Source organism: Parasteatoda tepidariorum, chromosome 5 (assembly GCF_043381705.1).
Source record: "Parasteatoda tepidariorum isolate YZ-2023 chromosome 5, CAS_Ptep_4.0, whole genome shotgun sequence".
NCBI classification, from domain to species: Eukaryota; Metazoa; Arthropoda; class Arachnida; order Araneae; family Theridiidae; genus Parasteatoda; species Parasteatoda tepidariorum.
Genome location: NC_092208.1, coordinates 38,121,191 through 38,149,174, shown reverse-complemented (window position 1 = coordinate 38,149,174; position 27,984 = coordinate 38,121,191). Strand labels below are relative to the sequence as shown.

The 27,984-nt window shown below is 28.8% G+C and overlaps 1 protein-coding gene across 4 annotated transcripts in view; it reads right to left on the bottom strand.

Annotated features, from left to right (window-relative positions):
- The window catches only part of LOC107453525 (potassium voltage-gated channel subfamily KQT member 1), a 432,066-nt gene extending 404,559 nt beyond the window's left edge, over window positions 1-27,507 (bottom strand). The window contains exon 1 of one of the 4 annotated variants that reach the window (XM_071181310.1): window positions 25,263-27,507. The gene's annotated coding sequence lies outside the window, so the exon portion shown is untranslated. The remainder of the gene's footprint in view (window positions 1-25,262) is intronic. The other 3 variants (XM_071181311.1, XM_071181314.1, XM_071181312.1) reach the window with 3 other exon arrangements.
- Between the last annotated feature and the right edge of the window lie 477 nt (window positions 27,508-27,984).

Here is a 27,984-nt window from a genome sequence, read left to right as displayed (position 1 = left end):
AAATTTAATCGTATTACCAATGTTGGACTGAACATTAATATAGCGATTTTTCAATCCTTAATGCTATTTTTCAATCTCTGAATCCTAGTAAGTTTAAACCAACAAAACATAAAGTAACTCCTAAATTAAGCAACAAAAAACTAAACTAAACTCAGCGCACGACAGCCCATAGAGGGCCAAAGCCTACTGTGCCCATCTCAGTTTTCTTGACTTTGGGCTCTGGGGTGCAGGAGCAGATGTTCCGGTCAGGTGGTCAGCTGAACGCGGAACCCCCAGTGTTTAGTTCCCAAGCATGCTTGGTACTCATTCATGGACCCACTTAAGGGATGAAAGGCTGAGTCTACCTTGCCCGGCCAGAGGATCGAACCAGNACATATGGTAACTAATAACGAAAATTAGTTTTCGAAATAGAAAAATCCAGGCATCAACTCAAAAGTTACAAACAGAACCATCACACACGAAATAAAATGAAAGTATGTTAAAATATTTTGTATGAATGTATGTTAAAATATTTTGTGCCTTCCTCTCATAGATACTAACACATTTTGGGGCTTTAAAAAATAAAATATTTATTTCTTAACTAAGCGTTTTTCAGAAAGATTGCGTGGTATTTCAGTTTTGAAATTTTATACGTTTGCCTAGTGTTATTTTCTTCATTAAAATTCTTTTGAATGAGTTCAAAAAATGCAGTAATTTCATTAATAGAAAAAGTATTTTAAAACTTCAAAAACAAAACCAGCTTTTTCACAAAACTTAACTCTGTATTTTATTTATTATATCAGAAGCAATCGTAAAAAAAAGTGAGTTTTGAAGCAATTGAAGTGTTTTTAAAAACTATGCATAAATTAATATTAAAAAAACGAAACTAATACTTTAAAACATGAACTAGAATTTTAAAACAATGTAAACCGCTTCATTGTTCTAAAAATTTTCGAGTGTACAAAAAAAATATACACAAAACTTGTCCTAAAACTGGAGTTCAAGAAAAATCAATCACTTTAAAGCTTTTGTATTATTTACTTTTATTATATATTTTATTATATATTTTTTCTATATTCCTTATTTTATTTGAGCACTACATTATTTTATTCTTACCAAAATAAATGTAATAAACGTGAGGTGGTATAAGTTTAAATTGTAGTGGAAAAGAAATGAAACTGGTGAAAATAGCCTCAAACTCTAAAAAAAAAAGTTAAAAATCCCAGAAATAAAGATGCTAACATACGGTGGTGCAAGATTCCTAACATACAACAAAATTTTACTCCATCCTTTATTCGAGTCAATTTTGATTTCCTCTACTAAAAATGTGTGAACCGCCGACATTTGCTCCCACGTATTGGGTGAAGGGTGGAATATTAGTTTCAAGGCAAGCACAGTAGTTCGTTGCTATAGCAACGAAGTCAAGTAAATCGCCCCAATACGTATAACTCAAAATTTAAGACGACTTCAAAAGAAGTAATATTTTTATTGTTTAGAAAATGTACTGCAGTCTTCAAGGTTTTCAGCTGCATCAGCAAATTAGAGACAACTCAACTTAAAGAAATTCTTCGTTATGAATGTTACCCCTTTTCATTTACTTAAAAAAGTTTTTTTTTCTAATGCATTGAAAAAGCTAAATTACTCAGCGAAAAGTCTTAACAGATGTATAGTTTTATAAATGTCTAAGTTGATCACATAATTATTCAAAAGTATTAATGCAATAAACTTCTATAAGCTATTGTAAAATTGTCTTTTTCTAATGCATAAAAACGCTTAATTAATGGGCGAAATAAATGTATAGTTTAATAATAGTCGAAGTTTATTATTTAAGTATTCAAAAGTTCAAATGTAATATATTTCTATGAAGAATGGTAAAATTGATTTTTTTTCTAATGCATAAAAGAAGCTAAAACTACTCGGCCAAACAAATGCATAGCTTCTGAAAAGTCTAAGTTTATCATATAATTGTTCAAAACTTTAATGCTAAAAACTTCCATGAGCAACAGAAAATACATTAATTATTCACATGCAGGTAGACTTGTTTAATGAATAAAGCGGAAATGAAGGGAGTTATTGAGTCGAAAGTATGAAAAACTCTGTTTTAAAACTACCGCATTTAAATTTTACGAAAACTTATTACATACATACAATTATCAATGAAATTTATATGAAATTCAATTTAAATTTAATGATTTGATTATGTGCTTGAAATTGTATATTTAAAATTTCATTATATTATGACTTTTAATTTACGTTTTCAGATTAATATTTTTAAATTGTACATTTAGGATTATAATTAAGTTGTGTGTTTCAGATAATGCTTTTAGAATATTATTGATAATTTTTTTTTTCAAAAGTGTATGCATAAATTTTTCCGTATACACTTATATATAGCATTGGGACACAGGTGTGCCTCTTTGTATATGTGTTACAGTTAAAGTGATAAATCCGGTCATTATTAATACAAATTGTCAAAATTAGTAATTCCGGGGGTTGGCGAGCGCAAGCGAGCAGGAGGCGAAGCCTCCTAGTTTTGTAAAAAAACTATAATATAAGCACCAAAAAATGACAAAGAAAGAATTGGGAGCCTAAATTCTAAAATAAATAGTCAGTTTATTTTGTCATGCCACTGCCAACACATAAAAAAAGCGAAAGGATTACATTTAACAAACTTCATTAATAATTATTAATAATAACCGGTAAATGTGATAAATTCGCTTAAATTAATCACTTTCCCCGGCGTCTTCGTTTATTATTAATAATTACCGGTTATTATTAATATTAACCAATTAATCACATTAACCGTGTCATATATATTAAAATACATGAATTCATTGCTAAGTATTTTCATCACACAAGAAAAGCCTTAAAAAGTTCAAGTAATTTCATATTTTATTCATAAAGAAAGCCTTCAACTTCAGTCTAAAAATTGCACTCTAACATTATTTACTAACAGCTTCTATTGATCCATAAATATTTAATGAGACATTTAAAATACATGCGATGAGGCAAAAGAAAGAGTAAGAAAGTCAAGTAATGATTCATTTTAATTGAAAGTTGCTATCCTCAGCAGAGTCAGATAATTCTAATTTATGTGTAATTAAATTTTATGACTGAAGCTTCATCCCCGATAGATAAAAAGCTCAGACTTTTAACCACATACATAATTCTTGTTCTTGAATTTTCAAGCACTTTTGTTTTTGAGACAATTTGATGCAAAGCATGATTTTTTTTTAAACTTAACTTAGTAATTGTATAACAAAAAGAATTATAATGGTTACTGTTTGGTCACTAAGCGAAAATCATTTAATTGTCGAGGTGACAATCAAGGTGTTGCCAAATAACTTACTTTGCTCTATAAAATCCTAATAGATAGTAGTATTTAACTTATTGTTGTTCAATTACAGAATAGCTGGCGTTTCAAACCCAAACGTTATGTATTTGTAGTAACACAGCGAATCATAAAATAATCTTATCTATCAGGGCTGGGATATCACCTTTAGCTGAGAAACATTACACACTTAAGAAGCTGACTGATTCGGGGTTCGGTCCTTTGCCTTAAAATCAGTTTAACGTTATTGAGCAGTTTTTAATCCTTGTAAAACAAAGAAAATAAAACGAAATAAAAGGAGAATATTTACAAGGTTCTACGAAACCTTAGAGCATTTGTTTACCCGCAAACGATAAATCTCTAGAGATTTAAAGCTATTTCAATATAAAAGAGTTCATTTCAAATTAAATTTCAAATAAAATTGTAATAACACAACATTATTAGTTATTTTGTTTCTATGAGAGTAAAACGTTGTAAAAATACGTTTGCTTTTCTTATAGATCTGGACATAAACTTGGAACACACACGTTACCTCAACGGTTTGTTGAAACTTCTTTATGTACAATTTAATATGCATTTATGTTTTAAAATCTATAAATATAAAAGTTTGAATTTAAGAATAAGTACAGTAAACAAAAAAAATTATCTGAATAACTTTTGTTCTAATAATTGGATCTTCACGTTCTAGGACTCAATCCTGATGGTTTGAGGGCCACCTCAAATATGCTAATTAGTTTGTGCCGACGACATTCTAAGTTCCGAAATTAGACACAAAAACGTCTTTTTTCTGAATGAACATGCCTTTTATCTAATAGATTCGGATTTCTAATCCTGAAATTTAAGGGGTAGGCGCAATCTGGAAAATATGGTCTCCATTGTCTAGTCAGGAGAGCGAATCGAAGTTTGAACTCTTTAATGTTAATTTTACTTCTTGCGTATTTCGACATATATTGAGAAAATTTCAAACTAATTGAAAAATTTTGCGCACATATAAAATTCGTTATTCAAAGATAGTTTCATGAAAAATTATTTTTTGTATATATTTATAATTTTATTTGATTATAATCGAAAGATTTAGAATTACAAAGTTTTCAATTGTTGTAAAGTTACATGGAAAAATACAGTTTATATGAAACGGCCGAATTGTTCCTAAGATCGAATTTAAAATTTACGATTATTTTGCGTGCAAAAATTTTCCGATTCGCTTAAAAAGTTCTCGAAATAAAACGAAATACACAGAATTAGTTTCACTATGCCACAGATTTCACTATGCCGGTCCTACCAAGTTTGTCAAAAAAAAATATAATTCAATATACATGACTTAAAGAAGAATTTTTGCTATGCATAAAACTGAAAACGAATATCAGAAAAGGAAACCGTCTTCTCTTTTGCGCGTTGTTTTCCTTTCTCCAAAAAGGGGAATATCGCTAAGTCATGCACTCTATGTTTTAATTATTTAAAGCATTTTATCGTCGAATTAAAACTATAATTATTAAAACTGATTTCCCTTAATACTGACTCTACTTTCAAATTTTCAAATGTATTGATTTACTTTCAAAAAGTATTTTTTAATCATAGTGAAATGCTCAATTACAAATTAATTTTTTGCTTAAAATATGTCAATATTTATTTTACAATAAAACTTTAATTTTGGATTTATATGTACCTTTCTGAGTTGTAGTAAGCAACTGTTTAATAAAGTATCAAGTTTATCGACATTAGCCCCACAGTCTGCTCACGACTGTATTGAGGCTAGTGTGAACAAAAAAAAAGCAGTTTCTTAAAAAAAATTATAGAAAACTGAACAACTTTGTGATTCCAAATATAAACCAGTATGAAGTTAACTATTCAAATAATTGTTCAAAAATACTTTATCAATTAAAATTTATAATAAAAATGGTTTTTTGACAAATCTTTAAAAAAATGTCCGCACTAGCTTCCCTCTCCTCTACATGAAGATCCGATCGTTAGATCAAAAGTTACTCTGAATAATTATTTCATTCTTTTTTTGCGGACTATATTATACATAGACAAGCGAAATACACAAAGATGACAAAACGTAATTTATTCAGAGTGAACGTTTTTTTTTCTTTTGAGCTTTGATATTTTGCTAAAATAAAAGATCATTTTGTTTATAAAATATCTAAGAATTATAAGGTTCTGTAGGAACATTTTGTTCATACATTCATAAGGAACAATTACGGATTATAAAGGAACAATTACGTGGATTTGAAAAATAACCATTTGTACTAGAAAAAATATATTTAAACTTATAAGAACAGATTGTATGCCACAATAAAAATTCATATACGAGAACAATATATTCCGATAACACTATATAAAAATTCACATTTGAAACGGTTTTCCGTCTGCTGGGTCTTGAGAATTTTATAATTAAACATTTCAATTCAAATATTAAGATTTAGATTTGGTATAATCTAATCTCTTTATTTTAATTCATTATTTTTTATTCGTTTTTTTTTATTACTTTTGACATCTATTCAAGAATGAGCTTTTAAACTGAAGATCTCGAGAAAGATAAATATATTTCACTGCAACAATGGATAAGTTATAATTTAAAGCAAAAGAGAGAAAAAAATCACCAAAAAGAACCTAAAATAGCAATAACTTTCAAACAAATTCGAATTTTAACAAGCTCGTGTAAGGTATAAAAACAAAAATAACCCTCTCATCACGTCACATTTTTCCTCTACGGTCTGAAAGCTGCATACCTGCTGCTTTCAGAGCGGTCGGCCTATTTGCTACCTGTTTAACTATTAATAATATCCGAACTAATAATCTGTTCTGGGTTCGAATCCCGGACAAGGCATGGTTGCTCTTTTATTCTCAGCACTGTTCTTACAGTGGAAGCAACGTTGGTCCACCTAATATGGTGCCCTGAAAGAATGGCCAACAAAGCTGCCCTTCAGATGCCTGAATTGACGAAAGAATATTGTCCAAGTGGGCACGCGAAGAAATAATAATCGAAAATTAAATTTCTTTATTCCATGTACATTTTAGTAATTTCACGATTCTAAATGTTAACGTTTTCGAACAAGAAAAATAATGAAACGTTAAGGTGAACATGCTGTTGCTTACGATATTTTTAATACAGAAAAAAATGCATGAAACAAAGTGTGTCAACAAAAAAGTACAAAACTCAAAAGTATATAACATGTGACAGGACAAATCTCTCTGAATTATCGCCAAATGAAATTTCCATCATTTCAACTAAATAGAGTGCTCGAGCAGCACCTGAAGCGAACGACAACACAAGTTTCAATCGTTTTCTGACAGCTAAAAATAGATCTTATCATAGTTTTATAAATTTTTTCGAGAAAAAATATCTTTCCAATTAAATTAACAAACTAAACTAACAACTTTCCAATTAAACTAACAAACGCAGAAATGAAAGTATAAGGTTTCTAATCGGACAATTTTCAAATGATTTAAAGGATAGAAAATATAACAATTTTATCCTTTTAAATTTATCACTTTAATTATTATTATTATCACTTTAATTATTATCACTTTAATTATTAATTTTATCACTTTAAAAGCATCTTTTTTTTTAAATTTGTTGCTTATTTTGTTACCAGTTTGTATTTTATTATTGATTTTCATTTTATTTTTATTTTGCAGACAAAAGGCTTGATTTTGATTGCTTCTCTACTTTGATACTAGAAAACATTAAGGTCAATTGTACTTATAAATAATATTATAATGATGAGTTTTATTTAGATTAGAAAACTCCGGCCCCTGTTCACTAGGTTCACAAATCCCCGTAGTTGCTTCTCATTTATCGTTTTTTTTCTCAAATGTCGACTAAAAATCATTTCGTTTTTCAAATATATAAGTATTATAACTTAATGTAAGCACATTGTATTAATATGATAATCATAACGACGTGAAAGATGCATGGATTTTAAAAATAATCAACTAAAACATGAAAAAAATATTTGAACATAAGAATACAAATTGTGCAATACAATAAAAAGTCATAAATTGAAAGCAATTATTCTGTGAACAGCATAAATCCACAAGAAAAAATCAAAATTTTTGGTTCAAATTACTGTAAAAAAGTACCGGCACTCAAGGTGCCGCTATTTCTTACCGAAACATATTACCGAAACAAAAATTCAGATATAGAGTAAGTTTTACATAATAATCACCGTGGCATCATTGAATCACTCTAACTAAATAAATATTATTGCAAAAATTACGGCATAATATTTTGATGAATGAGGCACCTAAAATTCCCATACTTTACACCGTAATTTGATTCGAAATTATTTTACAGTATAGCAGTTAGTACAGAGCCAATATTTAGAACTTATTTTTTATCATATTTATTTATTTTTTTAAACTTTTGACAACAACCAATCAATTTGAAACTCATGAAATTAAAATTGCATGAGTGCTACATTTTTCTGCAACAATGGATCAAAGTTATTATCTAAAACGAAAATGACGGGAAAAAATTGCGAAAAGGGCAAATTTAAAGTGCAATAACTTTTTAAAAAAGTTTGGATTTCAAAGAAAAAAATCACGTTGCATATTCAAATCAGCCAACTTTATAATTTCATTTCTACTGACTCTAGAATGGTTATCATGGCATTTGCTACATCAAATTTAACAATTACGAGCTAATTATCAAATTTTAATTTTTTTTATACTATCGTTTTCTTGTACATTTTTCTGCATGCCTGCTCAATTTCAAGTTTCCAATTACGATAAATTTTTGCGTAGCAAAGCAAAATATTATAGTATGTGAAATAACCCCCCTTCCCTAAATTTTTTAATATCAACAAAAATAAAGAATCGAAATAAATCTTATTCTTTTGTTTCTTTTGTTTCATGCCAGGCAAATTTTGAGAATGGGTGCTTATTGAACGCATTATACATGTTTTTTTATCAAGTTATCGGAATAAAGCTTTTCTTATATCAAACAATAAAAGCTTTAATACTTCAAAACTGAATTCAAAAATGTGATCTAAACGTTAGATAGTTTTTAATGGGATTTAGCAACCATGCTCTTTATTTCTGCAATTCTTGAACTGATTTGTATAAATAAAAAAAAAAGAATTTAAAAGATGGCTTTACGCTTCATTGAATTCCATTTCAATTCTTTCAATTCGACGATCCAACATTTCAATAAATAAAGCATATTAAACTACAAAAAATTAGCGTCCAAAGATCAAAAGTAGCTTTTCAGAGATCTGAGTAAAGCTTTACATTTTAAAACTATTTAAAGATATGTAAATTCAAAAAACAGTAAAACGTATAAAAAAGGTATATTTTAAAATGAAACATTTGCATAAAAATAACCATTTATTTAAATTAAATTTAGATGTTTTCAAAACATTCTAAAAGATTGGATTACCTAGATTTTCTTTTGAAGTGTTATTTTTGAGCTCGTAGTTCTTTGCATATTTACCTTAAATATTTTTCTTTGATTTTAATTTTAAATTCTTAAGAGATATTAAAAAATTTGTCAAAGAAATCTAAACAATAAGCGAGTGCAAAAAATACGTGAAAAAATTCTTTGTTTATTCGTTTATGGAAGTACCTCGTGAGATTTTGCTCTTCAAAACAAAAATCCATTTAGCTATTCTTATTTAACTTCGCGCACTTATGTAGTACTTTTAAATAAAAGTATTAAGTAAAATTTAGATATAGAATGGCTAGTAAAAACATTTGAAAAAAATGAAGCTTTTATCTCGATTTATGAAGAGTTTCTTAAATTTTTTATACAAACTATTTTAAAGTAAGAGCATTTGAGGAGAATTTATTTTCCTTTACTTATTAAGTACTCTATGACAAAATTTTAATATTAAAAAAAATATTAATTTTAATATAAAATTTTAATAAAAAAATTTTAAAAAATTGCGTTACATTTCATAAATTTATTTAATTTTAAAACATGTTTCCTCTCATAGGTACTAGGGAGGAAACTTTCGTTGTTCTTTATAATAAATATTAAATGGTGGGGAAAGAAGCTTTATTTAGAGGAAAATTAAAAAAGAGAAACAAAAATAATAGCTTTAAGAAAGTTTTTATTTATTTTACTTTTTTTTTTGGTGGTTGGGGTTATTATAAAACCTGATATATTCAACATATAGTATGCAATATTTGAAGATATCCAACTAGTTTCTAAAAAATTTTTGAAACACTAATATAAAATTTTAAAAAACTAGTTTACTTTAATTATTATGTGTAAAAACTATAAAAAAATATTTATATTATTATTATTTTTTAAATTATTTTTTTTTATTTAAATACCCATTTTTAGGTAAAAATAAGGCTTTTTTTGCTTATAATTTAAGCACTGTAAAAAACAAATTATCTCCTAAAACATAAACTCCTTTGAGGATTTTATTTAGAAGGCTATGCTTTGAACTACTTTCTTAAAAGCAAGTGCATGTACTGCTGATCTAGTGATAAATGTAGCTAAAAAAGCAAATTTTTCAAAATTTTCGCATTTTTCTTGGCAAACAAAACATGCATAAAAAATTAAGTTCGACTTTTTTCTCTTAGTCTGTAGTTCAAAACATGTGTGCTATAATCGTACGCACGCATGAAAAATTTTAGATAATTATTTTAAATACACCATGAGAAATCCTGTTTAAGGTAGTGTAAAATGTGAAAAAATCTGATTTTGAGATACACTTAAAATCACTAGTCCATATACTGTTATAATTTTGCACAAAAACTGCTAGAACTTGGTAAATAATTGAATTACGAACAAAAATAAAGTATTTTTATAAAGTTAAGAGTACAGGAATTCTAAACTTATTATAAACTCACTTTCAAACTTTTTGTCCCAAAATCATGTTTTTACGATCATCAGATACCTTAAAGGGTATACCCCTCTCTCAGGGGTTGAGATTAAGATGAATTTGATGAGAGTTATTATAGTTTTAAATGGTATTGAAAATTGAAAAATATAGGCATAAAAAATAGAAAAAACCGTAAAAATTTTGATTTTAGGAAAGCTTTAAGAAAAATTATGATTATTGGGAGTTTTCCCCTCTAAAGGTAACATCGTTTCTATATTTTACTACATCCTACAAGATCATTTTTATAAAATTTAAGCCTCTAATAATAATTCCCCTCTGCTTTTTCCCGTTGAAGCACTAAGAGAGACAGCATTCTAATGTTTTAGTCATTATTCTCATATTTAATATATTTTTTGATTGCCCTACTGGCACATTACAGTAAAACAATTTCCAAGAATTTCTCTCTAGTTTTCAAATGTGCCATCATAAATTTTTCCATCTTGAACCAAAAAACGGTTTCATTCAAAAAAAGCTAGATTTTTTTAGGTCTTTCGAGAAAAGAAACATATTTTTCAAAAACAATTTCAGCCTCTGATTGTGGATGCGTGTTCAGCATCCCAAAAAGCGTAAGTGTACAAAAATTAAAAACTCTCATAAATTTTTCCAGATATTCAAAACCCCGAAAATGAAATTTAACAGGACATTGGAGCTAGGTTGTGGTTGAGTTGTGTTTTATCAAATGAGATATCGAATGTGGTTTAATTAGTTTAAATACTTGTTCCTCCCGTCGTAAGGGAAATACTAGATAAGCCGGAAACTCTTCATGTGTTGAAGGAAATGTTGTGGTTTCAACTCGAACCCCCGTTCTGTCTGACATGAGATTGACCAAATATCTCTTTCGGCCATAATATGTACCTAGCTTCAAGGAATTTAATGGATTCATTATGTGGGTCAAGTTGATGCGATTAAATTCTGATTGTTTGACCAGATTAGGTGAAATCAGATAGTAAGCGATTTTTCCCAATTAACAGTAGGAATACCATTTTATTTAAGAGTTATTTGACTGTTTTATTTGAATAGGGTAAAATGACAATTCAATAAGTTGTTATTTAGCCATTTTTTCGGGAAATTTCTGGCATTGTATAAAATTTAGTTTCGAACTTCTATATTGTTGAGTGCTATATTGTTAAGTGCTATATTGTTATTGCTATACCGTTGAGGAATAAGTAATCGCAATTAAATTCTTGAAAAATGAAGATCTTTTAATATTAGAGTATACATTTAAAAGTGTATCGCTTTAAATTTTCTGAAAAGACCTTGTTTTCAAAACCTATTCATTTTACTTGTTCTTTTAAATTACTTCATTCATTTTTTGTAAGTCTATTAAATGTCTTTTAAATTCCTTGATTAAGATTGGCAATAAATAAAAACATCTCTTTTTATTTTCCGTTGTCATTATTTTTTTAAACAAAAATACGTTCTTTGCGTTTTTTTAAAGTACGCCAAATGAAAAGAAAAGAAGAACTAAAAGAGTTTTCCATTGAAATCAATTAAGAGGAAAACGATAAGTATTTTTCATAAATAAAAAAAAAAACAAATTCGAACCAAAACCAAGTTTTTAAAAAATTCATTTTTTTTACATAAAAAACCAAATTGTTTTTTCACATTAAAAGCACCGTAAAATAAAAGCAATTCCAAAAATTGCTAAAAAAAGTTACTAAATGCGAGTTTTTTTCTCATCTATAAAAATTTTTTAAATGCTGTAAACATTGTAAAAAAATGGATGCTCAAATCTCACGAAACTTTCGTCATTTTTGACTAAATTGTTTCCTAATATACACTTTGAGCAAATATTTTGTCAAAATGGCGATATAGCTATCGTCACTTTTTCGAGGAAATGATTTTCGTCAAAATTAAAAAAAAATATTTCGTGTTCCTATTTTTCTGTTTCCATTTTCTGTCATCCTATTATTCTCCTAATGCATCTAATTTTTATAATAATTACTTTATCATGGGAATATCATAGGTGGATTAAGCCAAACAACACGAGAAAAACAGATAGATAAATTACACACTTCCCCTATGCTGGATTCGGATCCGGGATATTCTTGGTACGGAACCAACTCTTTGACCACCATACCTGCCAGACCACCATACAGCTTATTTCGTCATTTGTATCGTCATTCTAACTAACGATCTCTCATAATGCACTGCGATAAAATTTTTTAATAAAATCTTTTCGTCATATATTTGAGAGTTACAAATAACGGGATTTCGTGACGAAATAATTCTCAAAATTTAAGAAATACAATTCAAGGATTACTAAATTGTCAAAAGTAAGAATTTTATTTTTAAAATTGGGCAATGCTTTCAACACTATATGTTTAAATACTTCTTTTTTCTAAATTTTATTATCAATTTTGCTTATTTTTCAGTCTTGTTTATCCAATTCTGATTTGTAATTATTAGTTTTGATAAGTAACTAATTCATTGACGATATTAATACAGAAATGTTTTCACAAAGAACAGATAACTTTCTAGTAAATGTTTTAAATTAATCATTACTAACTGATATTACAAATAAATTGCTTTAAAATAATTTATATAATTTTTTTCTGAAATCCAAGTTATTCACAAACCAACAATAAAAGTATGTTCAAGTTATTCACAAACCAACAATCAAAACTTATACTAAGCAACCATTAGTAGTAAATTTAATCTGTAACTAAAAGCGATAATTCCTATCTTCTAGAAATAGATATTGAGATTATAATAATACATTTTCGTTTGATCTTTAGTTTCCAAAAGTTTGAATTATGGATAGAATTTTGAAATAGATTTAAATGGGAGTTTCAGATGGTTTATTATGCATATATTCTATAGAATTCTCGCTTTGAGATGACGTTTTCTATATAATTTTGATAGCATTGTGACTTAAAAGCAATATAAAACGCATTTGTTATTGAGAAAACTTTTTTGTTCCTTTGAAATCTTGATTTTCCTTTAGAATGTTCTCTAGTAAGTGTTTCTTAGTATAATTTGGTTCTGTAATAAAATCCTCATATTCAATTAAGTTTTTGAAGTGTTTACTCAAAGCGAACATCATGAAACATTTAGTCGACAATCAATAATGTTTTTTAGATAAGTCCTTACATTCAGAAGTTTTTTCTTGTAGTTTCCACACATTGTATATGTACATTATTTGAATCTCATCAAACTTTGTCGACAATGGATGTGATTATGAAATATCTAAGAATCGAGCGAAAATCATTTCTAAGACAAAAATGCTCGGAATTTTTAGACAATGCTGATATGGCTGGGATAGCCAGGTTGTCAGACCGCTGTACTCACGTTTGTGAGACCGGGACTTCGAATCCTGTCAGCCGAAGACTTCTAGTGTAGTAAATTGTGCACATTAAATCTGTCGAGACACAAAGCCCTCCAGGATCCCATTACAAATCAAAACCTCTGGGGGTACTGAATTGGAGATTGATCGTTCTCTGATTCAGGTCAAAATTACGATCTGTGGGTGAATGAATGGATGTATGAATGGGTCCGCTCTAAAAAACGGGTGTGGAGTATGGGTATGGCAGAAGTCCAATTCTTGGCCATATATGGCGCCACTGGAGAACAAGAAAAATCGCACTAGGTCTGCCTAAATGGGTCGACGGCAACAACAACAGACAGTGCTGATTTACACAGCATCAAGCGTCATGCCAATTCAAATGCGAAGTATAAATCATATTTACTTTTAATGTTTAAAAATATGTTGATTTGAATTGTGCTCCTGGCTAACACCATCCGCAGTTCTAAGTAAAAGACTGAACATAGGTTAGAATCCCCTTGCCGGGCTAATCGTTGGAGGTTGCCGTGGTTTACCTCTCCGTGTAACGCAAATGTCCAATTAAAAAGTTCAGCTAGAAGACTAGTTTGTCTTAGTGCTTGATCCGAGAGTTCCCTTGTCTTCTGGATTGGGTTCGAAGCATAAAGTTGAGCAATGATAATCTTAAACTCAGTTTGGGCTGGTTGTTCAACACCGGTTATTAAATAAAATGATCTGTAGTGATTCGATAAATTTATATCACGTTAATTTCGTCTATGTTGAAATATTAGCTTGCAACCCCTAATATGTTTATTTTTTACTTAACTTTTAACTAGGATTTTAAAAAATTTCATTAAGGAATATCATTAAAGAACGGCCTGTATACGAAAAACTTGATTTACAAGGTAATGTGAATACAAAAGAGTTTTCCTTTTCATATCTAAAGTATTAATTGAAAAAAACTATATTAATTGAAAAAGAAGCTATTCCACTGAAATTTATGCTTGGATTATAACATGTGGTGGTAAATTGAGTTTTCTTAGTACTTTTCACTATTATTTGTTAGTTTACAGCATTTGCTTATTATCCGAAATAATCTCTTCAATTTCACTGGATGCACAAAACGTACAACTCAACTATGTTGGAACTTTTAACACAGCTCTGCCCTGAAAAAAAAATTAAATCGGACCTCCGTGACGTTGCTCTAACAAATTTTTTATGTAAATAATCTCCTGAATCCAAAAATGATCTTTATTTTTTCCATAATTTTATGCGGATTCTTTCCCCTGTTTTTATCCATTCTTAGGAAATTTTATGATCATTAATTATATTTAGAGGGTGAAGAAATAGTTATTTTTCCATTAAATTTCGAAATTATAAAAATATAATAAGCAATAAATAATATTAAATACGTAATAAATAATGTTTAATAAAGAATATTTGATAATCAATATTAATAAGTAAGTAAATAATTAAATTTAGTAATTTTATCTTGATACCTTAGTACATGCATAAAAAGCATTTATTCGGTTTAATTTACTTTACAGAATAGGGTCCACTTGCTTTTTCGCAAAACAAACCTCATCTGGATTTCCCAATAGAATAAAACTGCTTAAGAAGAAAAATATTGCTCAAGACACAAATAAATTGAAAGTTAAATATTTTTAATAGGAAAATGTCGATTTCATTTTAATAAGCACATTTAAAACAATTTATTTTTTATTATATTAAAGTACTTTCCCATACTGATTATAAATCTAAACTAAATTAACTTATTAAATAAATCCTTGACTCGAGTACATATTGTTCATATAAAATATTTTTATTCCAAAACGAGCTAGTTATCTATAACTCAAAGCCGAGTTCTTTATGAAAGCTAGAATAATTGAAGATAATCCCCTGAGGTGCAGCATTTTATTAAACATTATGCGATAGAGATTACATACTTTTCAAGAGAGAATTTCTTTGCTAAAAGATTGTTCACCATACCATGACAATTTTATTTTCTCAGAAACTCTAATCAGGAAAAGTTTTATACATTAAGTATTGGAATCTTGTTAAGACAAATGTGTGCTTCAAGCATAATATTATTTCGCATTGAAATCAAACATGGATCATTCAAGTTTTCAATATCATCAAGCACTGAAAGGCACTAAGTTTATTTGTCAAAAAATTATTATCATACATACTATTAGTTGTATTTCATTATATAACACGTTCAATGAAATCTAAAATTAAACATTATTTTACAAATATTTCTGTTGTGTTTTGCTGGAATATTATACTTAAAATTTTCTTATAAGAATTAATATTGTTAGTATTAATAATAATATCGCTTGTTATAATTACTGCTAATAATAGTAGCTTTTACTTGATTAAAAACGTCATTCGCTTCACAAATATATCATTTGGAAGTAACATATGACATGTTTTAAGCTCTCAAAAACAGGTGCCCATTTTCAAGACTTTCCAGACGTGAATGAGAAGAAACAAAAGTGATATTAAGAAAAATGAAAAAATAAAGGTGAAGCAAAACTTACAAAATCACATTAGCCGAGGCAGAAAAGATGAAAAACAGATCAAGAAAATATCCCAGTGACTGAGAGACGCACATAGTGGTCGAGAGAGGCAAATCGACGGAAATGCATTTCATGGGAGGTGGTGAGGAACTAATGTCGTTAGAAGGAGAATCAGCATTCATATGAATAAAACAATATTCCAGGGAATAAAGATCAACTGATGTAACTGGGGTGGAAATAACATTGGCATTGTCCAAATTGAATTTAGGCCCTAGATTCTAACAATTTGCAGCAATTGATGATTTTTCAAATTCTTGATAAAGGACATATTTATCGTGTTCCTTCGGTCTAAATTTTAAAGCGAGTCTAGTTTATCCATTGTATGAAAAGACGCACTGGCAAGGAATGTAATAAATGCCCCCAACGATTATCAAAACTAATATGACCTTCAAAAAACCTAAATTTAATTTTGTTAATAGGCCAAAAGATAACTTTAAAACCAAACCAGGAGAGAATATTAGCAATTTTTTAATAAACGGGAAAAAACGATAAAGTAACAAGATCTCTATCAGGATTTGAAGAAAAGAGGCATTTGCTTGGCTATTTTTACATTTTTCGCTGACAACTTAACGTTTTGTATTTCAAATAACTTTTGATTCTTGTCATTCACGTATGATAATTCTTGAAAATGAGCTTCTATTTGAGTGCCTGAAACATGTCGACTGTTATTTCCGATTTGTATATTTTTGTAGTGAATGATGTTTTTAAACAAATAATATCTTACAACTTAAGCTTCTTGGAGTTATTTATTAATATTAGCTTTTGAGGTTGTATTTTCCTTTAACTTTCTTTTCACTTTATTTAGCCCCTTAAAATACAATCCTAGACAGAATTATGTATTTAAGGTACCGAATTAAAATGTTAATAACATTTTAACAAAGCTTGACTTATTATAATTGGCCAAATCCAATAGCAATAGTCTGACATGTCACAAAGCAATACAATAAACTGAAATATAACGCACGAAATATAAATTTTTTAATAAAGTTTTTCTGATTTATTGTCTTTTTTTCAAACAAAGTTCAATAGCATAATTGTATTTCCAGAACGCATTTCAGATAATATTTAAGACAGTGGTAAGCATAGTAATTTACTGACATTAACGGAACCTATATGCCCGGTAGCTCCCCAGTTTTTAATTATTTTTTTAAAACTATCCAAAAGGCATTTTAGAAAATTAAACATAGTATCGAATTCCCAAAAAACCAAAAGAAATTTTTTTAAATACATAAAATACAACAATTAAATAAGATATAGATTACAATTTGTGCTTTTTAGATATCACCCATGGAGTTGTTCTATCATTATTATAAGGAGATAAAAATTCTGGTAAAATTATCATGCTGTATGGAAATGACATTTCTGGTTGGAAAAAAAACAAATTCTTGGTATTGAAAACCAAAATATACGGTATTTAAACCATTTATTTGGTATTTTTTCCGTTCATATGGTAACGGTTGGCCGACAGTTCTGGTTTTAGAAATTACAGTTACACATTTAGTTAAAAATACAAAACTGAAAAGTAAATTTTACCGACTAAATGATTTTTATACCATGCTCTTAGGTATCAAGATAAAATTGCCACATTTTATCGCAATTACCAGATTTTGTAATTTATTATAAAACCTTATTTTATTATTAATTTTACAAAAATTATTACTAAAATTCTTCGGAAAAATTAATAAGCTTTTTATTTTACCCCTTTTTTGTTGTAAACCGTTGGATTTCCGAGGATTTTGATGTTTCCATAGATTCTGAAACACGGTTAATTTTACCTCATTCTGGTAGCTTTGACCATAACTTTTTGTCTTAACGTATTATTATACTTTATTATATTCTTTAAAAAATGCAAATTGGGTAGCAAATTGGGTGGTGCTATTAACTAAGTCGGAGGCAAAAATGATTGGGAATTGAAGCATAAAAAGAAAAAGAAAAGGAGGGAAAAAATCGCTTGATTGGAACCCGTACACTGTAAAAAAACTTTTTATCATATTACGGTAAAAATTATCAGCACTCAAAATGCCAGTACTTTTTACCTTAAAATCGCTTTTAACAGTAAAATTTTACGGAACAAAAAATCTGATGTATCGCAATTACTACTATAATATTTATTGAAATACTTTTTTTATAAAAAAATTACAGCGAAAATTGCGGTACAAAATTTTATGATAAAAATGAATTTTATGGATACTATATGGTATCAGTACTTTTTACCGTAATTTGATCAGCAAATTTTTGCAGTGTATTTTCTCAAAGTGATAGTTATTTTCGCAAATTATGTTGTTAAGGACTGCACTTTTTTAAAATATCAAAAGCAAATAAAGCAATTTTTTGCTGCTATTTAAAAAAGAAAATGCAGATACTCCTTCAATACGACAAGAAAAAATTTACGAAATGAAAAAAATTTAAATAATCAATGTTAATTGAAAATATTTAACTGAGCCTTTTTCACTGTGAATTAAATGAAAATGAATCTAGTCTGACAATTTTTCCAACTTAATAACTAAAGCAGATTAAGTACAGTGAGTAAACAAAATAAGATAAAAAAATTGTAGGTATCGTTTTTTTCCAATTTATCACATATAGCATGAAAATAAAATTATTACTCAGCCATATAAATTAAATAAATTCTTATTACTTTAAAAATATTCTACTTTACACTTCAGAAACTTTACACAAATCAAGTGTAATTTTAATTATAAAAAACTTTAACTTTCCTAGTGAAACTGTAAAAAACATTAAATCTTGAATTTTTAATTTGCAAGAGACTTTTTGAAGCAGGAAATGATTTTCAGATAGTTTTTAAATCGCATATTTTGCCCGAAAATTGGTTGCCACGAGAGGAAAAAAACTGTTTACTTGAAACATCAGAAGAGGAATTAATGTTTTTTCTAGTGAAATTTTATTAAATTAATTGAAAAGTGTATTCAATAAAAAAAAATTTACGCAAAAATCTAATAAAAAATCGTTTTTCTAATGTATCTCATCATACGTTAGCTAAACTAATTACATCCAATCAAATTTTTAAAAGATCCAACGGCTGCCAGATTTCCATTTCATTTTAATAGTTTAACGATTTTTCGACTTAACTATGTTTTTTCTTACCTGTTTCCAAATGTCAAGGATTTTTCGAACTTAGATTATTGTTAATTTTATTATGTAGATATAAAATTGTTTTTTTTTCTTACTTTCAAATATCATAGATTTCTTGACTTTTAGTTATTGACTTCAATATAAGATCAGCAACTTGCATTATTTTCTTCTTCATAAATATCAAGGATTTCATGTACTTAAAGTATTTTGTTATAATAACATTGACTTATGTATGCCCGCTTCCTTTGTTTAAAGTATCATGTATTTATGGAACCCAAATTGTTGTTAATTTTTATTATCAAAGTATTAGCGAGTTTTATTTTTAAATAATTAAGAATTTCTAGAACTTTAATCATCACTACTTTTAATTACTATTACTTTTTTATTATAACAAACTCTTCCAGTGCAGTGCAGTTTTATTTTATTTTATTTTATAACCATCGTTGAACAGCCGACCCAATTTTTAGGTTTATGAATACTAATGCTCAACTACATAGCCTTGTAATTTTGAACCCAATCCAGAAGTCAAGGGAACTCCTGGATCAAGTATTGGGAGAAATTTTGCCGTCGTAGAGGACTTTTTGATGAAACTAACCCTCATTTGCGCTACATGGAGAGGAAGAACACGAGAACCTCCCACGGTTAGCCTGATGGCAAGGGGACACTAACCCATGATCCATCAACCACTAAGGATACTTCCCATCAGCACTGTGGTCAGTGCAAGCTAGATGCAGAATTCGTGTCGTTCAGCCATCACCGGGATTCGATCCCAATTCAGCCTCATTGGAAGTCGAACGCTTTATCCTCTGAGCCATCGTGGCTTGTGCAATTGAAAAAAAATTAACGTAAGTGCTTCATGATAAGATTCCAAGAAAAGTAGCACGATAACTTTTTTCTTTCTATTGCTAATGCTATGATTGCTAAAATAGAATTTCAGGAAACTGATAAAACAAAATTTATTTTTGATAAATTTGCGTTACATGGAGAGGGACGGAAACCTCTTACGATTAGCCCGTCAAGGGGATCCTGACCCATGATCAGCCTACCACTGAGGATATTTTACCAGATCACTGTGATCGGTGAGAGCCAGGAGCATAATTCATATCAACGTATTCTTAAATAATGAAAAATAAAAAGCACATACTTAGTTTATCATTCAGAAAAACCAAATGTATATAAATCTCAATTACGAATTTTTTTGTCGCTGCGTTGATTTTTTTTTTGTACGGCAGTATTATAATCAGTAAATAGAAATTTATTAAGTATGCAAACAATCTGAATTTTTCTTACTATATACAAAAAAAGTTTTGCTGTTGCAATAGCTATAAAATCAATAGCTGTCAACTTCTTTTGAAGTTCCTAATTTCATTTTTTATCTGGTACATAACTTTCTTACATTCATACTTGATTCTAATTATAATAAATTTTATTTAAAAATTATTTTGATTATTAAAAAAATCAATTCATGTAAACGCATATAACGAAGACCAAATAGCCATCTCTAGGAGCTTTTCAGTGTTAGATAAATGTGAGATAAATGCTTACTATTAATGTCAATTCTAAGAGCATTTCACTGCTCCTAGTGAAGAACTTTTTTTAGGAACAAAAAAGTTGGTAGATATATCCTCTGTCAAATAAGGGTGAGTGTTTTATTTCTTCTACTTAGAAAACTCTCTAACGTATGTTGCCCTGCTCCTAAAGAAATTCAATGTAATTTTAGAAATCAATAAGTATTACAGTATTTCTATAATTTTTATTGTATTGTTCTTCATTTATGATATTACTACATTTCTATTCATTCCCGCCAACAAACACCAAAAAGTAACTCACGTTGAGCAAACAAAACATAAAATAAAAGCATCGACTGTAGGCAGTGTTAGAAATTTTAATACAGTGAGATAAATCCTAATCAATCGAAGTAGAGAAAAAAACTATGCAATATATTAAACTTTCAACTCCTGATATAATTTAATCCAGAATAATGTAGAAATGAAAATATCAAATACAGAACTGTAATGACGAATACAACGATATGACGAATTCTGTGGCATTCTGGTTTGTCATTACGTCTACTTGATTGGTCATTACGTCAACTTAACTGGTCATTACGTCAACTTGACTGGTCATCACGTATACTTATACCAACTGGTCATTACTGATCGCCCCGACTACGGTTTTGACTTAAAATATCTCCAGTGATAGACAATTCTGGCCTAGAATTCCCTTATTGTTTTACTTTATAACTGGTGTTGAACAACCGACCTGAGTTTATGACTATCAATATTCAACTCCGTGACCTTGAAACTTTAAATCCAATCCAGAAGACAAGCGAACTCCAGGATCAAGCATTGGGAGAAGCTATTCTTCGTGAAGTACGCATTGAGGGAACTAACCCCCATTTGCGTTACATGGAGAGGGAAACCACGAAAAACTCTCATGATTATCCTGATGGGAAAGGGATTCTAGCTTTGTCTTCCACTGAGGATATTTTTCGTTAACAGTGTGGTGAGTGTGAGACGGAGGCAGAATTAGTATTAACCAGCCAACACTGCGATTCGATCCTGGGTCACCTGGGGTTGTTTGACAGACCGTGGGTGGCTTCTATGTCTCTCTTCTCCAAGAATAAGCGCAGGTACGTAATCATCCTGCATTTAAATTTCCCTTAATAAAGCATAGTTTGTATTATTGTTTGATTTAAGATTTCCTTTGTATTCCGGATTATGCTTAAAGTTACAGGAACATTGTTAATTTGAACATTGATTGAAATTATATTTTTAAAAATTAGAAGAAAAACTTAATTTTGGTTAGAGGATTATGAGCTTCAGGGCCTAACTGTGCTGAAAAGATTGTATCTGTGTATCGTGAAAAAAATAATGGAAGAAAAAACCTTTTTCGATATTCAACAGTGCTTCAAAAAAGACGGAATTTTATTTTTAAAAAAAAAAATTAAAAAAGACCTAATTTCCGTAAGATAATTTTGAACTCATAGTAACAGTAATCTGAACCTGTCTATGTGTGAAAGATATTCAGTGGTGTGAAAATTTATAAAGAATTAAACAGAAAAATTAATCCTGAATTTAATACTATTACAAATACGTTTAATTGAAAAAGTAGAAAAATGCCAAATTTGGGTTAGATAATTTGAGATTCAAATATTTTTAATTAGTGCCTACCAATACGGTACAAATGCCCCATATAACATGAAGAATAAGACAAAAAAAATTTAAAAAAAAGCAAAATAATTTTTAAAGTTATCACTGCTGGAAGAAAATAAAAAAATTTAAAGTTGAAAAGGACCTAATGTATGTTAGGTAATTTCAGTTCAAAATATTATCAAGCTGAACCTTCACATGCGAAAACGATAATCAACGGTATGAAGATTAAGACAAAAATAATCAAATAATCGAAATTAAATACCTGCCCAAGAAGTTAAAATATTTTATTAAAAATATGGAAAAAGACCTGATTCCGGTTAAATAGATTTAAACTCTATCTATTGTTAATCTGAACCTATCTAAGCAGAAAAGATGCTTCATTACTTAAAAAGGTAGAAAGAAAAATGACTGAAAAAGCTAGTTTCGCAATTTAATAATAACGTAAAAGTGTTTTATTTCGGGGAAAAAAATGAAAAATATAAATAAAAATGAAATAATAATGATAATTCGAAATTTAATATTTCAGCTGGAAACCCGAACCGACAAGGAATTTGAATTTTTGAAAATAATGATAGAATATTAATTTATTTAGATTGGAGGCTGTCCATCATCTTAAAATTGAAAGAGAGATTTTTAAATTTAAAAAAAAAAATATTAATATACCAACTAATATGAGGCAGCAAATATTAGTAGATTTACCTGATATTTCAGAGAAGCAGTATAAAAAATAACTCTCAAGAAATGCAAAATAAAAACTTTATTTATTATAAAAGAAGCAACGACAGGGATTTGTAAGGAAACCAGACTCAAACATTGATATGCAACCAAATGTAAAAAATAACTCTTGTTACTCTGATTTTATTGTATTTGCTGTAAATGTATTTACCCGCAGATCTAATTTCTTTGAAAAAATAATACCGAGACAAAATGTTTATTTCAAATATCTTGATTTAGTATAGAGATAATATTTTTTTTATGTCAAATGACGTATAACTAGTCATTCATCCGAGGGTAGAAAGTTTTAAAAACACTCTTTATTGGTATGACTTGTTCTGTCTATTTTCGTCCTTTTCCGCCAACAAAAACCGCTACATTATTCCACAAACAAACTATAAATTTAAAGGAAAGTCTCAAAACCTCAACTGAAAGAGGTTCACAACCTGAAAGAAGGCCGAAATTATAAATGTTTACTTTCTAAGAACAAGCTACTAATTAGAGTAATTAAGGAAAATATTATACAGTTTGTTGACACTTTCTAAATATTTTTTTTGAAACAATTCAAAAATAGCTTGTAACAAAAACACATCTAAATTTATTTTTTCTGATCAATTATTTGTAAGAAATGTTAACAAAGGTAATCTTTTTTTTTAAGAAATAAAGCGAGACTATTTTTTTTAATTAGAAATCATTTAAAATTTGAATTTTACGCAGTAGTGTTTCGGAAACCTGGGTTAAGGGGTTGTAACAATTAAAAGATTAATTGGGCTGATTAAAATAGCATTTTCTGCAATTACATACGATTTTAAAAAAATGCCAGCTTTGGAAAACAAAATAATTTTTCTATGTATCAGTGTTAAACTAATATTTAACAGTTCACATAAACTTCCGACTGAAAATTGTCAAAATTTGTTGTAAAATTTAAAATATTTAACAGATTTCGAATGTTAACGCAGTCTGAAGACCTAAACATACCATTTAAATTTCAAGTTACAAAAATGAACACTAAAGAAATTTTTTTTAATTTGAAAAAAGTGGAAGCTTATTCGTTTGTATATTTCAGAGGTATTTCTTCCAGAGTTAAGTCTTTATAGCGCGTTATAAAAAATTGTACAAATTGAAACAATGTTTTAAAAAAGTGAACAAGCGAAAGATGAGATAAGAAACAAAGTTGCCTATAAAACATTTTAAATAGTAACTATTGTGTGGTACATATTGATATGAATAGTAACTATTATTTATAAAAAAAATATGGGAATCACCAAAAATTCAGAAAAAAAATTTTTTTAGTTCATACTTTAGACCTGAACTTTGTTTTATTTTAAATACTTCAATAACACCAAAAATTGTAGCAAATATGCATGCTTTGAAATTAAAAAGTGTGAAGGCATGATTCCATACTAGACGAAGAACTGTCTTGAAATATAAAGTCACGTGACATGCTTCGACATATTTTTGGTCTGTGTAGAACGTCACGTGACTTATTTGAAATAACGCTACTTGAAATTAACTTTGTATCCTTTAATGATATAGAGACATATTTTAAGTCTATTCAAAATAAAGCGTTCTATAAACAACCATGAATTTTATTATATAATTTTACATTTCTCAACACATGTTCCTTGGATAGTATGAAACTATACACCATTTATTCAGTACTAGCTGAGTAAAAAAAATGTAGGAAGAATTTATTTTGCAATACACTTAGATGAAATCTATGGTGCCATTATCTCAAAGACAAGTTTTATATTATGTGACAAGTTTTATTTTTCCATAAAAGTAAGGAAAATATATTTCGCTTAAAAGTTTTTAAAATATAGCTTTTAAAAAAACTATTCTGCATAAACTCAATAAGATTGACACAAATCTAAAAGTAAAGAAAATATATAAAAGCTGTAATTTGTTTAAGGTTGTTCATTGAAATACCCTAAACTCTATCGAAACTCTTATGATATTTCCCTAGACATGTTCTTTTACCCTAAAGGGGGAAAAAATATAAGGAAAAAATCTATTTTACTCGAGGCTGTGTAAATTAATTTAAATGAAAATTTATTAATTTAATTAATAAAATTAATTAAAATTAATTAAATTAATTAGAATTAATTAAATATATTAATTTTTGCTAAAAAATGAAATTTATACTACTATAAACTCATGGGGAAATTTTAGGATATTTTCCAACAGATGTAATGTTTTCTTTAGAAGTAAGGAAAAAGATTTCCCACTTTAGATCGATATATTATTAAAAAAATGCATATATAATTAAAAATAATGACAGTATTAACAAAAAGAAAAAACAGTACTTACAGTAAGATGTGGTAGGCGACCGATTTGAATCCCCTCGGTCGCTCCAGGAAGTTGTAAATCAGGGCTTGGGATTTTCTGTACCGGGGGCCCCTATGGCGCCCGGACTTCAAAGGTTTCCCTAAAAGGCTTGTCCGGGATAACTGTGCCGGAGGGTAGCCGGAACTGTGCCGTCGCTCGCCGGATTCGATCCGGCTGAGCTCTAACGGTATAGCAGCCGTGTTGCAAGTATCAGGATTCGTTTGTAAAGCTTCTCTACCTGCTAAATGTGAAGTTCCGTTATTGTTAACGTGATTATTCTGGGAGGTAGGTGGGGAGGGGAGTTTGGAGTTTGTTTTAGCCGCCCCTTCTCCTCCATACTCCGACCCCTCCCTGAACCACACGCTCCTGTACCCCTTCTGACGATATTCACTAATAAGAGCCACGACTCTTTTTCGTTCCTGGATTTTGTTCTAAATAGTTCGAAATCTAATAGTTCTTTACATGTTTAAGTAAGACATTTCGAACAAAAAAGGGGAGGGAGAGTAGGGATGTTATGATGAAATGCACGTTATCTTTTTCTTTCTTTTAGTTTTTATGTGTCTGGCATTACTTGGAAACGAATATCACATAAACACTGTGAAATATCCAATGTGAAACTCTCGTCAAAGAATATAAACGGAATATTTCTGAGTTGAAATCAGTCTTAAACACCTTAACCAGAAATTGTTTTAGAGCTCTTAATTCAGAAGAAGTCTCGTAATTTTGCGTATCGTAAACTTAAAATAATGTGCTGCTGACGATTGTCAGAATATATTTCCTTCCAAATATTAAATTAGTTACGTTTCCAGCTTGTCAAAATTGAACTCAATATCCAGTAATAAAAAGTATCCATGTATCTAGATTGATTTTTTTCAACTGGTATCAACTCTCGGTCTGTAAATCATTTCAAATTCTCCCTATCAACACAAATAAAATATTTCTATCAATGTCACAGTCAAACAGAGCCAGCTTAAATAATTTGATTGTTTTCGCATAGATTTCTTGAAGTTAATATGCATAAGAATTAATTCAGTTACCAATATTTGACAATCTTTTCATGAGAATTAATTTAACAATTTGCTTGCAATAACTTTGAAAAAATTATCATTTTCACTTCTTTTACAAATATTCACTCTCTCAAATTAAATTCAATGTCGTCAGTAAATACAAGTTATTTTACTTATACAATCACTTCTTGTCAAAATAATTATGTCAAATTATTTGAATCCATTTTACTTACAATCCGTTCCATTCAGAATTCGAAACAATCGCTTGAGTCATAAGTTCTTTCAGCAGAATGTAAGTATTTATCTAAAAGTAAGATGAATAAATATACATTACTTTATTCCGTAAACAGTGCTGCCCAGGCGTACTTCCGTTGATATCACAACTAACCTCTTCCAAATTCTTTTCTAAATTTATAAAAATTCATTTTTTAATTCAATAAAATGTATAGATTACTTTAGAAAAATACTTTCAAAATCAAAATATGATATGAATTGATATATATTCGTGATATTTCTTTATAAAATAGTAATAGTTGTATGTATAGTAAATATATAATTTCTTCTTTTAAACTATTGCTGCAATTGGAATGCTAAAAATATACGTGGAATGATAGTTTTCATTGAATAAATTTGGTGGTCAGTCAAAACCAAAAATACTTTTAAATTTTAAAAATCCAACTCAACTTAATAAATTTCTTCATATACTGTCTAATAGATGATTTACAATCAAAACACTAAGCAGAAGAACATTTGTAACGATTCAAAACCCTTAACACCCTAATCAAATGATTTGATTCTAACATTTTTAATAGCAAAAAATTCAAATACTTCAATTGAAAGTGCAGAATATAATTTTCTTTAAATGAATTCTATTAAGCGTACAAACTGTACGAAGTGCAGAGCAATATGTACAATTCATATATCAATCTTAATCATTGTATCTATATCAAAATAGTTATGAAGTTTCCATCGAAGACAACTAACATTTAAATTTCTATATCAACAGAACTTTGAAGCACCAAAACCATCACAATGAATTTTAGTTAAAAGTGAATGCTCTGAGACGTAAGACGAATAAAAACGTAAAAAAACGTCTTTTCTTCTTCTTTTGTATATCATAGGGGATGCTTAAGAGGAGGTTCCTCGCGTCGCTCTGCGATCCCGAGGAAGGATAAATAAGGCATCCCCGATCGTAGTTATGATCTCTCAACTTCTTAAAGAGTATGCTTCTGTTGATATGGAAGGGAGCTACTGGTGGTCGGCGATTACAGCGCCCCCTACAAGTCATGGGGTGTGCCAAAGAGAGTTTCCTCACCCCCGCATTTTCGGGACAGGTATAGACACAAAAAAGGAAGAAAACTAATGAGCATAAATACTGGAATTTTAATTTTGTGTCTTTTGATTTACAACTGTGATTGTTGTTTAATAAAGTATACGTATCTTTTAATTATTAAAGAACTTGCATTGCTATTTTTCTTTTTTACCTGAGGTATTTTAATATTTATTTTGTTTAATTTTGGGATGTATTAAAATCATAATAAAGGTGATAAATAAAAACTACTTAATCTATGGTTTTAATTTTGAAAGTTTAACCCTTTTCACTTTTAGAATTTTGTGATCTTTTGGTTATTGTGGCAATTACTTTGCCATTTTTTATACCTCAGGTATTTTAAATTATTTTTGCTTTCTTTTTTTGT